Source organism: Coregonus lavaretus (genome assembly GCF_964263955.1).
Source record: "Coregonus lavaretus genome assembly, chromosome: 10".
NCBI classification, from domain to species: domain Eukaryota; kingdom Metazoa; phylum Chordata; class Actinopteri; order Salmoniformes; family Salmonidae; genus Coregonus; species Coregonus lavaretus.
In genome coordinates this window covers 53,610,444-53,626,244 of record NC_139997.1, presented here as the reverse complement: position 1 = coordinate 53,626,244, position 15,801 = coordinate 53,610,444, and the positions used below count along the sequence as shown (strand labels likewise).

General features: G+C 42.2%; 1 protein-coding gene across 7 annotated transcripts in view; it reads left to right on the top strand.

Annotated features, from left to right (window-relative positions):
* The window catches only part of LOC311135619 (protein Shroom1-like), a 34,756-nt gene that overhangs the window by 4,699 nt on the left and 14,256 nt on the right, over positions 1-15,801 (top strand). For 2 of the 7 annotated variants that reach the window (XM_084169642.1, XM_084169638.1), the window contains exon 1: positions 3,747-3,947. The exons of 3 other annotated variants lie outside the window; for them this stretch is intronic. The gene's annotated coding sequence lies outside the window, so the exon portion shown is untranslated. Of the gene's footprint in view, positions 1-3,746; positions 3,948-4,474; positions 4,956-15,801 lie in introns of those variants that run through there. 2 more of the 7 variants (XM_084169643.1, XM_084169640.1) reach the window with 2 other exon arrangements.

Here is a 15,801-nt window from a genome sequence, read left to right as displayed (position 1 = left end):
TGCGGGGGCACCGGCTAGCATAATTAACAGAGTAGCAGCAGCGTAAAAAGATGGAGTGGGGGTGGGGGGGGCAGTGCAAATAGTTCGGGTAGCCATGATTAGCTGTTCAGGAGTCTTATGGCTTGGGGGTAGAAGCTGTTGAGAAGTCTTTTGGACCTAGACTTGGCACTCCGGTACCGCTTGCTGTGCGGTAGCAGAGAGAACAGTCTATGACTAGGGTGGCTTTTGAGGGCCTTCCTCTGACACCGCCTGATATAGAGGTCCTGGATGGCAGGAAGCTTGGCCCCAGTGATGTACTGGGCCGTACGCACTACCCTCTGTAGTGCCTTGCGGTCGGAGGCCGAGCAGTTGCCATACCAGGCGGTGATGCAACCAGTCAGGATGCTCTAGATGGTGCAGCTGTAGAATTTTTTGAGGATCTGAGGACCCATGCCAAATCTTTTCAGTCTCCTGAGGGGGAATAGGCTTTGTCGTGCCCTCTTCACGACTGTCTTGGTGTGTTTGGACCATGATAGTTCGTTGGTGATGTTCACCCCTCCGCGTCCAGACTGCAAATGAATCAGATGCGGGAAGCCGTCGCTGGCTGATCCCGCCATGGCTTACATTCAGGGTGAGATGTAAATGTAGGGTGTTTTTTACTCACTTTTTGTCTCTCCCACAACATTATTCCTCTCTCCTACAGCATCCATCACAATTACATGCACATGGCCAATTAGGTGATGACGTCATTTAGCGACTTCTAGAGACTTTTAGGACAGCCAACTTTACTTACTGAGGAGTTGGCAACACTGGTTCGGCATTCAAAATGACTTGATGATCAAAGACTCAACATAGTTACATGCTTAGTTCGACACTGAAGGAGAAGACGCATCGGTTGTCACAAAATATTTGCTATTTTCTGAAGGTAGAAAGAAAGTAGGCTAACATGAGCAAAACAGTTGTTTATGTTTTAATCAATTTTATGGCCGATACATGGTACGTTTGGATTGGTTTGGGGTCCCGCGGACCGATGCACTCGCATTCTAGGGCGTTTTCACAGTTTTGAGCTGTAGTTCGACTATTTGTTACGTAGTATTTTTTTCACATTGACAAATGTCAAGCGAACTAAAATTCATAACGAAAACCAGGTGTCCATGCAATATATTTGTTTATTGTCCAAAAATGCTCACATTAAATCAATGTATGATTATCATGAAGCATCATTTGTGTCCCAATCTTCATATTACTTTGGCTTTGGTCTTCCAACAACAAGCGGGAGGAAATAGCTGCTCTAACAGCTACGTGAATAGGAAATGTCCCCAATCCCCTAATCTGCATCGATTGAGCTCATAAATGCGCTGCTACTCACAGAATGTTTCAGAGATATCAAGTTATGATGCTGTGTGCATTTCATCAAATGCTCGCAGTCAAACAACCAATAATAGTGCGTGACTCTTGGTTCTTTTCCTGTGTATGGTCCGGACTGCTTTCTCACCTGCAGCGAACCGCACCACTGTACAAATTGAATCGGACTGAGACCACCCTTTTTGAGCAAACCACAGTGCATTGTTTAGTGCGCTCCCGAGTGCGGATAGTGTTCACACCAGTCCAAACGAACCAAACTAAGGGGGTAAACGCACCAGAGTAGGGAAAAACCGCACCAAACCAATTTGGTGTGAAAGTCCTCCTAAACCATCCTTCTTCTGCCAACTCCACTACACGATTTGCACCCAAACCAGTAAATCATGGCAAATGCCACAACAAAAGTCACTAAACCAACATAATTAGATGCACAAACACTAAGAGTCGCCTGGAGTACTTTTCCACTGTTGAACAGGGACCAGCCTCCATGTCAAATAGATCAGCTATTGTTCTGCAGGCCATAACAGCAGAGGCCCGATTAATTTCGTTGGAGCAAGAGGTCATATTTCATCATCCGGCATCAGTTTACCTTTACCACCCATGGCTCTACTCAAATTGTATAAACTACTCTAACCCTTCCTATTGTCCCTCTGTGAAAGAGATAATGAAGTCACTGACACATCTGTCACGGCTATCCTCTCCTAATAACTCATGACAGGGTGCAGTGTGCAATCAGAATGACAGAAAAACAGAATAAACTGATACATTAACAATGTGTATGTATGGTCACTGTAATTTGGTTATCCAGGCTGTGGTGCATGTGAGTTACAGTTAGCGAGAGCAAAGATCAGCTATTGGCAATAGAGAGGAATGTAGATGGCTGATTGTCTGTGAATCCTGTCCCATGTATAATGGACCGGGGTCCAGGGCTTTGATGACATGGGTAATACAATATTGACGTACTCATGGTATCACCTGAGTGGCATAAGGAGGAACACAAAAGATAAGACAGTTTCTATAGTCCATTGGCAGAATTGTTTATGACAGTTGTTAAGAGTACTCCACTAGCACTCTTAAATTGGAAGTGGGATTTTTATTCATTTACATTTTGAGTTATTTAGCAGACGCTCTTATCAATACCGCTTGTCTCATTCGCAGCCAGTCGATATGTGATAAACTCCTAAAATGCTAAGTGAATAAATGTATTTGTAACTGACTCCAGAGTGGTCTTGTGTGTGGAGGCTTGATATCCAGAATCCTCTCACTTTCATGACCCATCACTGCAGGAATATGACAGACCCTGACAGTAGCTCCTGCTGATTGTCTTTGACAAGGTGCAGTATGGGGGATCCCTCCAGAGTGCCGTGTTGAGTGTATCTCCCTGAGAGAGATTGGGACTGACAGAGGCCCGCTGGAGGAGACCAGGATGTCTGACATTCCATACACGCTTGGCTGTACGCATTAAGGCTAACTCCTGGGAGACGGGAGAAAGTCTACCACCACCTACAGTTATCTCAGGCAGCACTGTGCTGCTCAAAAGGGTCAGTGCCTCATTGAAACCCCCCCCCCCCCCTTCTCTTCTTCTCCTTTCCCCACCTTTAAGTTCCTCTTTGCAGTTGCAGTAGGGCTCAGGCCCTCATCCAGAGGATAGCCATTGTATCTAGACCTGCCAATCAGTCAGTGGCTGTGAGTTATTGTCGGATCCCTTCTGTGAGAGAAATAAAAAGGGTTCTTAGGTCTTGTGGAATAGATGGAGATGGAGAAAACAAAGTAATCAGTGGTCAATACGAGACCTGGTGGCAATGGGGCTATTTAGCTTATTGTGCACCCAAAGGACCCTCCATGTGATCTGCAGGGTCAAGCCTCTTGTGTCACGTGTGTCCACAGTGAAGTTCCATATCTCATTTCACTGTTATGCAGCCCTCCTAGGACCTCGCTAATGGAGTCTGTAAAGCCTTCAACTGCCTCGCTAACAGGTTCTACTCCTTGCCCACAACTAGACCAACTGAAATGGACTGGACATTGTTGCTTTTTTATAGGGGCTTTGACTACAAAACCCATGTCTCAGCCTTTGTAATGTATTGAGAGAGCCGTGAGGTGTGAGCCAGTGTACTTCCCTACATGCTGGCAGTGGGGCTGCCAGGGGGAAGGTAAGGTTTCATAGGCTGTGATGAAAAGGCGTCCGTGAAGGCCTGTCACCGGGACTTTTGATAACTGAGGCTGAAGTAATATGGTTGTCATATTAGCTCATAAGAGACCTATTCTCTCTCCCCCTATTTTTCTAAACTCATCTCATTCTTCTCATCTGTTTTTCTCTCCTCTCTCTCTCTCTCTCTCTCTCTCTCTCTCTCTCTCTCGCGTTCTTTCTTTCATTCATTCATTCATTCCAGGTTACAAAGTTCAGGCAGTGTTGCACTGTGGCAATGGTGCAGGGTGAAGTTTAATCTCTTTGTGTGTTTTGTTTCATAGCCTTCTCCCTCTCTTTGCCTCAGCTCCATATGAAGGAACCTGCTCTAATAGGTGGCCTTTGTGATCAGCCAAAATTAGCCACGGTAGGAGACTGCACACAATGGAGATTACAAATCACTTGACTCCTCAGAATGATGGTAATTACGTTTATATATTTTTTAAGCAGCCATTATGTGGCTTGCAAGAGTTTAATTTAATCATATGATGGTTTTACAGAGTAGATGGTGGCTAACAATGGGAATCAATTGAGAATTTAGGACTATGGTTGGAGGTGGAACTGTAATTAAGGGGACAACGTTGTCATTCTTTCAGGCCTCTGATTGCTTTATCGCTATGGAATAAGTACTGTTGAAACAGCAGCCAACTGAGAGCATCAGAATCCATGCTTATAGGTCACAGCCCCGTGATGAGTGGCTGACATTCTCATCAGGAAGCAGACTAACAATGTAAAAACAGCCTGTCAATATGTTTAGCAGGAGACCACAAGACATTGAAGTCGACCCCATTTTGTCATCCATTAGTGATCTGTTATCAGAGGATCAGAGTTTCAGCCATAATTGGGTCGAGGGAAGTACTTTTGAACGGTCCTCTCAGTTTTCCTGGTTGCTGCCATGTTTTGCAATTCAAATCTGATGCAACGCTAGGCAAATTATGCTGACCTGCCGCTGTGAACAGGCCAGTGTGACAGGTTGCCTTATTGTGCATTCATGTTCAAAAGCATTATTCATTCATACATTAAAGGAGAGATTACGTATCAGATCGATATTCATTCTTATGGCATCCTCTGTCCCAGTTAAGCAACATATTGGAGATGTCCCATTTTCTCTTGACTCCTTTTTCTGTTTTGACTGGACATTACGTCAGCAGTATGTATCCATGCATGTCCCTCTGTATTTTTTCCCGCAAGGGGGGTCATTGACTTTGAACATGCTACCTAAGCATTGTCCCACACCACACACAGAGTACATGAGGTAACGTGGTTAGTTGCTCAGATAAGTAGGGCACGAGGTCTATCTGTCAGCAGATGTTGATGATAATGCATAAATGATTCATAGCCCTCTGTAGAACTATGGACTGTAAGAAAACACACTGTATTGTTCAGTGTCATATTTGGAGTAGTTCCCTAGGGATTTCTCTCTAATTCGGTAAGAAAAGCCATGCATTTTGGTCAGGTGTGTTTTGATCGGTTGAGCCAGGTTTGCCCCATTTTGTGACAACTAACTCAGCCTGAAAATCAGAATGATACTGAGAGTAATTCACTTGTTTTGTTTGGTGGTGCTCATAAAATTGATCAGAACTTCAGAATTAGGAGAGCCCACTCTGAAAATGTGATGTACTGGTAGAGTATATTGTTCCAAACAATATGTCTTAAAATATACTAAATAAAACAGGGTACTTTTAAGATATGAATACTTTTGATGTTGAATAAAATAGGATTGTTTACATATATTTGACATTTGTATCTAAAAGCATAATTGAGAAATAATAATTCAAAGCTGGCATATTTATGAAATGTTGGCCTTACCCAGGCCTCCTTTAAGACTCCATAATGTTTAATATAATAATAATATGCCATTTAGCAGACGCTTTTATCCAAAGCGACTTACAGTCATGTGTGCATGCATTTTTGTGTATGGGTGGTCCCGGGGATCGAACCCACTACCTTGGCGTTACAAGCGCCATGCTCTACCAGTTGAGCTACAGAGGATCTGTATCTGTAGGTGCTACAAAGCAACAATAAAATACCCATTTGTGATTTGGCAATTTCTTTAATATATTGTTGAACATAATATACTCTACGGGGAAATCTAAGTTCTAGAGTGGGATCAATGCTAGTTTTAAAGTTATCACAGCCCTCCTTTTACATATGACAACCATTTTTGCTTTGTAACACCTACAGATAACACACTATCAGGCCTGGGAACGGCCAAAATGTCATAAATATGCCAACTTAAATTATTATAAATTATTTCTCAATAATGCTTTTAGATACAAATATATGTCAACAATCCTTCCTTCAAAGGACTATTCCATTTTGTGAAAATCTCCCAAATCATGGTATTTTTTTGTCTGGGTTTCGTGAGGTGTCACTCCATTAGGGCTATTGGAAATGGCACAGATCTTTTTTAAGCGTCTCAGAAATCTATTGGCGTCAGTGGCAGTCATTAATTTGGCACTTCTTCCCATTTGCATAGTTTTATTTGAGTGAATCCTTAGCCCTGAGGTCTGTCCAAACCTATTCTCCTGTCTAAAAGGTAGAGAGGGGAATGTTTGGAACCCAAGACAGTATTTATATTCCCATCCCCCAGTAGAGATAAGATGCTAGATCGAGACATTACATAATACAACCTGTACCAGTAGAGTCTATTTGCTCTCCCTGAGTCAACCTTATCAAGCACATTCCTTTCCTTCTGTACAGTAATTACCACTGTGCTCCTGAGTAAAGTGTCTGTGATAAGGCATGGGTGAGAGTGCCATGTTGGAATAAATGCGGTAATGCACATTACATTGCCACATTAACAAAGAACACCATGCCTGACAACCACCATACTGGAGGTTGTCACCACTTTGGTTTGGGTTGCCGTTGTCCATTGGGATTCAGTGACTAAGGTGAACACAGTGGAGTGGAAATCCTCTAATCTTCCTTGGTGTGTTGTATACATTTACATTTTAGTCATTTAGCAGACGCTCTTATACAGAGCGACTTACAGGAGCAATTAGGGTTAAGTGCCTTGCTCAAGGGCACATCGGCAGATGTTTCACCTAGTCGGCTCAGGGATTAGAACCAGCGACCTTTCGGTTACTGGCACAACGCTCTTAACCACTACGCTACCTGCCGCCCAACGTAACCGTTGTTATTCCATCCTTCAAAAGTACATTATTGTTTTACATAACTTTCCTTTACGTCCTCCTGAGAGAGAAGGAGAGATTGTTACCCTGAGCTTAAGAATAGACAAACGGAGATAAGTGTGTGGTAAAATGGCTGTCTGAATACAGGTTATTGGAGGGAGCTAGACATCTGACTTTGATCCTCCAGGCACTACACCAAGGTGTGAACAGCCTGGTAATAAGGGCACTTAGTCTCCCACCTCTGATGACAAAGGAAAATGTAAAAGCCCAAACGTGGTGTAGGCCTACTATTGTGAAACTAATTATGGCGAATGTGCCAGTTTTGATAAGGCTACAGAGAGTTCTCCTACTTTACTTTTGGTATTTTATTTCTATATAACAAAGGGAGGACGGTTATAACTAAATTCTTTCTGTCTTAAATCTTGGCTCACTTATCATTGATTGCTGTCTGTCTAGAACTGGTGAGAAACATAATACATGTAAAGAACAGAAAGGCCCTTTCTCTGTATATTTTTTTACATTTTAGTCATTTAGCAGACGCTCTTATCCAGAGCGACTTACAGTTAGTGAGTGCATACATATTTATTTTTTCATACTGGCCCCCGTGGGAATCAAACCCACAACCCTGGCGTTGCAAACGCCATGCTCTACCAACTGAGCTACATCCCTATGCTCCCAATTACCACCTTTATTGACAACGCTTCGTCAGATCAAACTGTTATTTTCCAGTATATTAAATTTTTTAAGGATGTGCGTACGACCACAAACTTAAGTACAAGTAATCATGAGAATTAGGCCTACCGATAAGGGCTTTTGTCAATCCCATGACTGTATGTGGTGTTAATATATACTGAACACAAATATAAACGCAACATGTAAAGTGTTGGTCCCATGTTTCATGAGCTGAAATAAAAGATCCCAGAAATTTTCCATCTGCACAAAAAGCTTATTTCTCTCAGATGTTGTGCACAAATTTGTTTACATCCCTGTTAGTGAGCATTTCTCCTTTGTCAAGGTAATCCATCCACCTGACAGGTGTGGAATATCAAGAAGCTGATTAAACAGCATGATCATTACACAGGTGAACCTTGTGCTGGGGACAATAAAAGGCAACTCTAAAATGTGCAGTTTTGTCACACAACACAATGCCACAGATGTCTCAAGTTTTCAGGGAGCGTGCAATTGGCATGCTGACCCATGGCTGTGCCCTTGCCCAGTCGTGAAATCCACAGATTAGGGCGTAATTAATTAATTTATATTGACTGATTTCCTTATATGAACAGTAACGCCGTAAAATCTTTGAAATTGTTGCATGTTGCATTTATATTTTTGTTCAGTATACATGCTTTCCCAGTCCTGCGTCGGCATTATTCATTTGCCCTCCTACTTCTGCTTAAACTCAAGACATTGCATGCATATTATTCCAACTGAAAGAACATTGTTTCTAATGGGCAATAAGAATACCGTTTTATGAGGAAAATATTGTACATTGTGAGCTAGTTACAGGTAGGGGGGCACATTTCTTCTACAGTCTATACGATACCTGATGTGATAATATTATGAGCGCTGACAGGGGCCTCTGTCTTGGGTTTGTGTGTTGGCGTATAATATGTTCTATCTAGGAGTAGCCTATTCACTGACTACCCAGAAAGACCCTGTAATAAATTCTGTGGGAAGTCAGGCACACTGCGGCAGGCACAATGGCAGGGTCTGGGGCCATCAGGGGGGCAGTTGTGTCTCCATGGCCAGGCCGGACAGATTACACTGACTTATGTAACTGCTCAGAGACCACTATAGAGAGAGGACTCTCCTAGTTTCTGAATTGGACTGATTCTGCAGCATGGTCTCAGATCTGTATATGCTTTAGCCAATTCATATAGGATATGGCACAACAACAAAAATGTATAGGAAGGGGTTGGGGAAGGACGGGACTGCTATGAGGTGTTGCAAAAAAGACAAGCCAGAAGAGCAACTTTCCTAGACCTACATCAGCCTCCTTTCAGGAAGTGGGTCATTTGTTTGCCGTTTGTCTTCCACATCCTGCCATATTTTCTCTCCTTTCACACATTCCATTGCCCGCTTCTTTCACTGCTGTATCACCATAGTTCTTGAATAAGGTGATGCTCAATGTTGATGCCGTCATTATCTTATCCTGTGTGGAACTGTGAATGATGTGACCTTGTAGCCCAGGGTTTTCCGCGTTTCACCGAGACGCCATTGTCCTTTCTGTGTTGTTACCCCCAAGATGGCCTAATTCTGTGTTGCTGTCTGACACAAGGCCTATGGGGCTAGCTGAAGATGGCTAGATAAACACACTGAACGTGGCCTGCCCCTCAGCTTCACATTGTTTGTCCTGAGTACAAGCAATACCTAGGTTTACCCCCTTGGTAGTGTCATATTGCAATTTTTCTGCCTCAGGAGGCTCTTAATACAAAAGTAATTGTCTTTTTCTGTGCCCACTTGAAGGTAATAAGATGGCATAAGTAATAACTGCTCGTTTTTCAGCCATACGCTCTGGGAGATGATGCTTTACTGGTTAATGTTTGACCAGCTTCAGCTCTGGGAGGATTCAGAATGCTTAACTGTGGTATTTTTATAGAGCAGAATGTTCGAACTTGCTCTCCGTGTGCTAAAAAGGTTAAATATCAACTGGTACTGGTTACTCATACCAGTGTGTGCAGAAACCGTCCAACAATGTCAAGCTGATGTCTCCATGCTCGGTGGACACATTGCAATATTAATCTGTGAAAATGTGGTGCTTATTAGAGCCTGTTAGCCTGACACTGTCACTCAGGGTCTGAGATGTTAAGTGGACTGCCTAGTGCATTTCATACTGTATATTTCGTTTTGGAGAAAATATTTGCCTTCTGTAAGTTTAAGAAACATTGCCTTGTAATTCCATTACCAAAAACCACTATCTTTACATTTCTCTCCTTCATGAGGGAGCATAATGAAAGTTCACAGAAGTAACAAGTAAAGGTAGACCTACCAATTAGTTATAGTGTTTTTACTGATTATGAATCATTAAGAGATTAAAACTCGTATTTCTGTTACCAAATCAGTAACAGAATTGCCCAAAAATCTGTAACGGAATTACTGCAATTTAATTTGCTACAATGGGAAATCATTGTAGTCACAAATAGGGCTGGCACAATTACCATTTAACCATGTAACCGACGGTAATGGATGAAGACCGTCATTAAAGTAAAAATAACTGTAATGTAAAAATGTTTTTTTTGTGTGTGTGTGTGGAAAGGACAGCTGACTGAAGAACAGGACTGACAGGGATTTTGTGCGGTTGAGTCCGTTTTGGCAGTAACATGGACTCTTAACAACGTGATGAAACTTTGTTACTCCACAGAAATCGAATTTGTTCTATTTCTATGGTTGCTCCTTGCTGAAAAGTCATGGCTAGAAGGGATAAGTAGATGTTTTGTTGTTGCATTTTAGCTAACCCTAACCATTTTCTTAACCTTAATCTAATTATCCTAACCTGCTGCGTAAATTCTCCTAACCTGCTACGAAAAGTCAGATCTGACAAAAGCTGTATCCCATCTAGTCAAATTAGTCTTTGGTTGCCTAGGCAATGGCCCCCCACAATGTAGCAGCAGCACACATAGGTTGCAGTCCAAACGCGAAGTAGACAGCCCTCCACCCTTAAATTACGTTTTACATCTTCACATCCGAGTGTACCTTAAATGTCACTTGCCCAAGAGATGGAGAGTGATGATCGGAGAGGCAACGTCCTTGGTGGAAATCTTGAAGTTGAGCCTAAAAATAACCAACCTAAAGCTATTGATGTTCCTAGCAAGCTAATGTAGCTAGCACTCCTGTCAAGTAGCTAGCTAGGGTTACCCATAGCTGGCTAGCTAGTTTGGTCATTTATTCCAATACATTTCAGAATTCCCCAAAATATGTTTAGTTACGTTTAATAGGCTCATCACTATGAGTCTGAGCCACTTTGAGCATTATATTCCTATTTGCCACCGCTAAAATCAATGTCATCTATATACATTTTTTAGCTAGCGTTGTAATTTTGTCTCACATGCCGAAAATGCAGCCTTGTCGATTAAATGTGACACTTCGCAGCCACCGGAGTTTGACACGTGACTACAGTTTGCATTGAATTGAGGGTCAAATCAACCCGCAAGTGATCAAAGTTGTTCACTCGCTCCCTCGAGCTAAATCGGTGGGGGCAACTTTGTGAATTGGACCGCCACTTAAGATGGCAATCAAACTGCATCCGGTTTCGACAGGGATTCCCCTGAGGGAAAGTGGCTAGCGCGAGGGCTGAGGCGATACAAATAACGCAATTGGACCACAGCCATAGATATAGAATGAATAGAATGGGCTTAGGACTTCTAAGCCTGGCAATTTGACTGGTAAACTCATGAGTACACTCGCAATAGAGCTTGCCAGATTGTAGTCCTAAAATAAATTACCCCTGGTTCGTTCAGCCATCCCTATGGAGAAAAATGAATGGGGAAAGAATAGGGTTTTGGAATAAACACCGAAAATAAGGTCTGAGGTTAACACAGGCTTAGGAGATCGTATACGTTTTGTTCTATGAGATAATAGCAGTCAGCTAACATGACCTTTATGAATTATAAAGCCTTTATGTGATCTATGTGCTTTTTATTATTACAAAAATTCTTCAAAATTCACAAAAAGTGACATTAGCTGATGAAGGTTATCTCATAGAACAGAACCTATAAGATCTCCTAAGTCTGTGTTTACCACAGACCTTATTTTCGGCATTTATCCAAAAACCCTACAAACACGGCATTAGCAATGTTAAGCAATTTGGGTTAAGTGCCTTGCTTAAGGGCACATCAACAGAGCCTTGTCAGCTCAGGGATTTGAACCAGCAACTTTTCAGTTACTGGCCCAACACACTAACCGCTAGGCTATCTGCCGCCAATTACTGCATCTATGGCTTTACCGCATCTATGGCTGCCTAGTATTGTGATGCAATCATTTCCATGGTAATGTAGAATGTTCATTCAAATGATGTTAACTGATTTGGCTCATGCAATGGAATGTATTTTTTGTAATGTCAGTTGAGTTGATTCAACAAATCACAGCACATTATTTTAGCACATATTTTACTTCCTGCCTTGCTCCTGTGGGTACACTCGCAATGGCTGCCATGCCAGTCCACCCATTATGCCATCATTGACTTGAATGGGGATGTCCGTTCTATTAATTATATTTCAATTCCAGCACATGCAGTCAGGAGCGGAGGAGAGGAGATATTGTGCATTAAAAATATATATAATAATTCAAATGGTTATTACGATGACTGCGGTCATTTGGCTGGCCAATTACCGTCATCCAAAATTCAGTGACCGTCACAGCCGGACCAAATCTGAACCAATCATAGACATCTATGTTTCACAAGTTTGGACAGCACAGTACATTACAGTGAAGCACAGTAGAGTACAGTGCAGTAAAGAAAAGGAGAGCATAGTAAGTACAGTACAGTAGAGCACACTAGAGTAGAGTACAGTGAATGTACTGTATTTACTGAACTCTACTCTACTGTGATGTGATGTGCTGTACTGTACTCTACTGTGGTCTACTATGCTGTACTGTGATGTCCAAACTTGTAAAACGTTGACGTCTATGATTGGTTCAGATTTGGTCCGGTCCGACCAACCAAATTTGGTGTTGTTTGGGGACGGAGCTCATTAGAATAATAGCCAGTGTGTATAATAATACCCATATATTCTAAGGATGATATTGTATATTTCTACCTTTGTGTACCTATTCAGGATACATCACCATGAAGAGAATGACATTCATATCATTGGATTCCCATCCATAATTATGCATTTCTGTGTAGTACAGATCAGGGACCCATGATGTCATTCTGTTACCGTAATTCCGTTACCAGGTGTAAATCCACTTCACCTACTGTAGTTCAATAACCAAAATAGAAATGTCTAACTCAAGGTGTCATGTTATAGCTGACACCCCATTCTTTCTGCAGACATCTTTGAATCTTAATTCGGAGCAGATATTTAACAGAGTTTTTGGAAAACGGAGGGGAATTCTACTGTAATTCTGTTACCAAACTTTGCATCTGCACAGTTCTTCCAGTAAATGTGTTTTTTGTTTAATTTTCTGTATAAATTGTTCCAAGTAATCCTTGTGCATATAGTTGTATGGTTTTGTTTGGCATATATTTTAAAGTGTAAAATCTGAGTCTCAGCGTAATTCCGTATCCGTAGAATTGCCCCTATGCAATAACTCAACCTCTCCACCTTTTCAAAAAGCTCTTCCTCTTAATGTTTGTTTGATCAGTCTCAACGTTGAAATTCTCTCTTACCCTGGGACCTTGAGAAAAGTCCTGGAACTGGGTTTGAACAGGACGGAAAAGTCTGCATTCCACTATCCATTTTTCTGTCTTTCTGTGTCTCTTGCCGTGTCATGTATTTTCTGTTACCACCCAATTCTCACAGTTGTTGGGCCCATCCTCGACCTAGGCCTATAAGCTTTCAAAACAAGTTACAGTAGCTTCAACTGACGGACACCTCAGGCTGTAGTCCGATGTTTTGTTTGTGTCAGTGGAGCAAAACTGTATTTACTTGTTTACATGACTTTTGTAATCTGGTGCTCCAAGTGCCCCTGGGCTGGAGAGGCTAGGGGCACTTCCAACCTCTGTTCTTTGGCTTGCAGCAGTAACCCGAGTTGAGTTGAAGCAGCCTACATGCCATATAGATGCTTGGATCCTCAGGGTCTCTCCAATTACCTAGCATAGACTATAGGACTGCCTTACATTTGAATATCATTCTGTAAGTCTCACCATCTGGTCCCGTTAGGACATCTTATCGGTCAGCAGCAGTTTGTCCAGTCATCCTCAGGCTCCACATCACTGGAGTCAATGCTAGTGCGCTCAGCTGGCAGTGATGACATCAGCCTGGTAGAGTGCATGCCGAGCCCCTGGTGGTCTGGTCTCCTGGCACTAAAATGGAGGTCACGCTGGAAAAATAAGTACCTATAAAAGCCTGAAATGCACAGGTGGAATTCCGCCCTGCTTGGCCTAGCAATCAAATCTTCTTACTGAGATTTTGAATCCTGACACCTTCCAACTAAGTATTTTAAAACAATAACTTTAAATCTAGCTTTCTCTTTCTCTCTTTTCCCTTATAGAATGCCTGTATATGATTGGGGGAAACAGAGATTAGTTGTCAGGTAGAAAATGGTTTGTTACCATGTCAAGTAGGCTAAATCTGTCCTGAATGATGCCACAAATAGTATAGCTGACATGGTCACGTGTCCATTTTGTGTGGGTGTCAATAGTCACTACAATAGTAATGTGCACACATACACAAAAACAACATGTAAATGTTGGATTCAGCACTTTGGCTCAACGGGGAGTGTCCGAGTGGTGGATGTTAAGAATAGCCCTTCTCTCCTGTGTTGCTTGCCCATCTCTAAGCCTTTGTGACTCATTCAGTGGGCTGGCAGGTGGGAATGGCAGCAGGTCAAAGATATGACAATAACAACAGAGCACCTAACACCTCAGACCAGACGCTTCCAGCAAGAACCAGCCCATAACATAAAGCACAATGGCCAAGTGATCATCAGGGAAATACAGGCCTATACTGTACCTTACAGGAAAACACCACTACAGGTCAAACAGGCCTAGTAGCTTGCAATCAGGGGCAATTCCATGGTTACGGAATTATGCTTAGACATTTTTTTTTTTTACTTTCAAATGTATGCCATGGACGACCGGTCTCGGTTGGTGGTCAGTGGGTAAGGATACTTGTAATAGTAAATGGAAAGAGAGGGGGCTCATGGGTAGGTGTCAGTAAGAGCTGGGAGAGGTGACATTAACTGGAGAGAGAGGGTTGTCCAGACTGTTTTAACACTATTTGTTTGACCACCAGACAACAGAAAGACAAAGAAACCCGTTATGAGCTGAACACAGCAGTATGCCAGTGAAAGAGAGGACAGTAGCAGGTGACCCAACTGTGCTTTGTGACTACAATGATTTCCAATTTCAGCCAACTCAGTTGCAGTAATTCCGTTATGGATGTTTTGGTAACGGATTTACGAGTTTTAAGCATTTCATAATTCATGAACAAAATTACTTGTTACTTCTGTGAACTTTAATTATCCTCCCTCCTCACGAGGGAGAGAAATTAGAAAATATCTTAAAGATATGTGGGTTTTTGGTAACAGAATTTCACGGCACAAGGCAATATTTCTTAAACTTACAGAAGGTAAACAATTTCTCCCAAAATAAATGTGTTGATATTAGTTGGCAGGGGTCTTTACGTCAACATTATTGTGTTTTGATGTATTTCTGATACCTTTCAATACTTTTCCAAGACCCGTTTTCCATCCATTTATTCAGAAATCAAAGCCTTGACTTAGCCTCATTTTTTTGATGGAAAATGGTTGAAAATGTATCTATGCTTTCATTTTCCAAAAATCTAGACTCTTAGCTTTCATTTGACACCCAATTTGATATGGTCCTATGAACTTCACGTTGGTGCTCATGGGTCCTTTTACATGGAAATGCACTCAGGCAAAGCTATGCCTTAAGCCAATCAAACATAATGTCTTTGTTGTGAAATGTCATAACATCTCCATGACCGTAGCCTGTTTTTTAAAGAAGGCAACATAATGAGATTTGAGTAAAATGGAATGTCCTGCACTGAGACACAACTACATTCTTGGCCCAAGGTTTTGGAAATGAAGACCAATGTTTGGGTATTTGGGGCCTGCAGTAGAGGGGCGAGGAGGGAAAAGGTGGGGTCCCTGGCTGTCCGTCTTTGTGAGTGTTTGGGGTTGAGCGCAGCACCCACCCCTGCTGCTTGGCTGCTCTCCATGTGCCGAGGACCCTGGGAATTAATGGTGCCCGGGCACTGTCTTTCTTTGAAGCCAGCCAGGAATGCGAGGCCCTTTTTTTTTTTTTTTGACGGCACTAACTATCTGCGGTGCTCATTGTTCATCAGCAAGGCGGACGTCACAGGCATGCAATAGCCGCCTCTCGGCTTGGTCTTGGGGGAGAAGGACTCACTGGAACTTTACATTTCCTCCTGGTAACTTGTTTTGTTTTGGTCCATCTTTCACCAATAGATTCACAAGTAAATTACTACTAAAGCTATCTGTTTTATCTAAAAG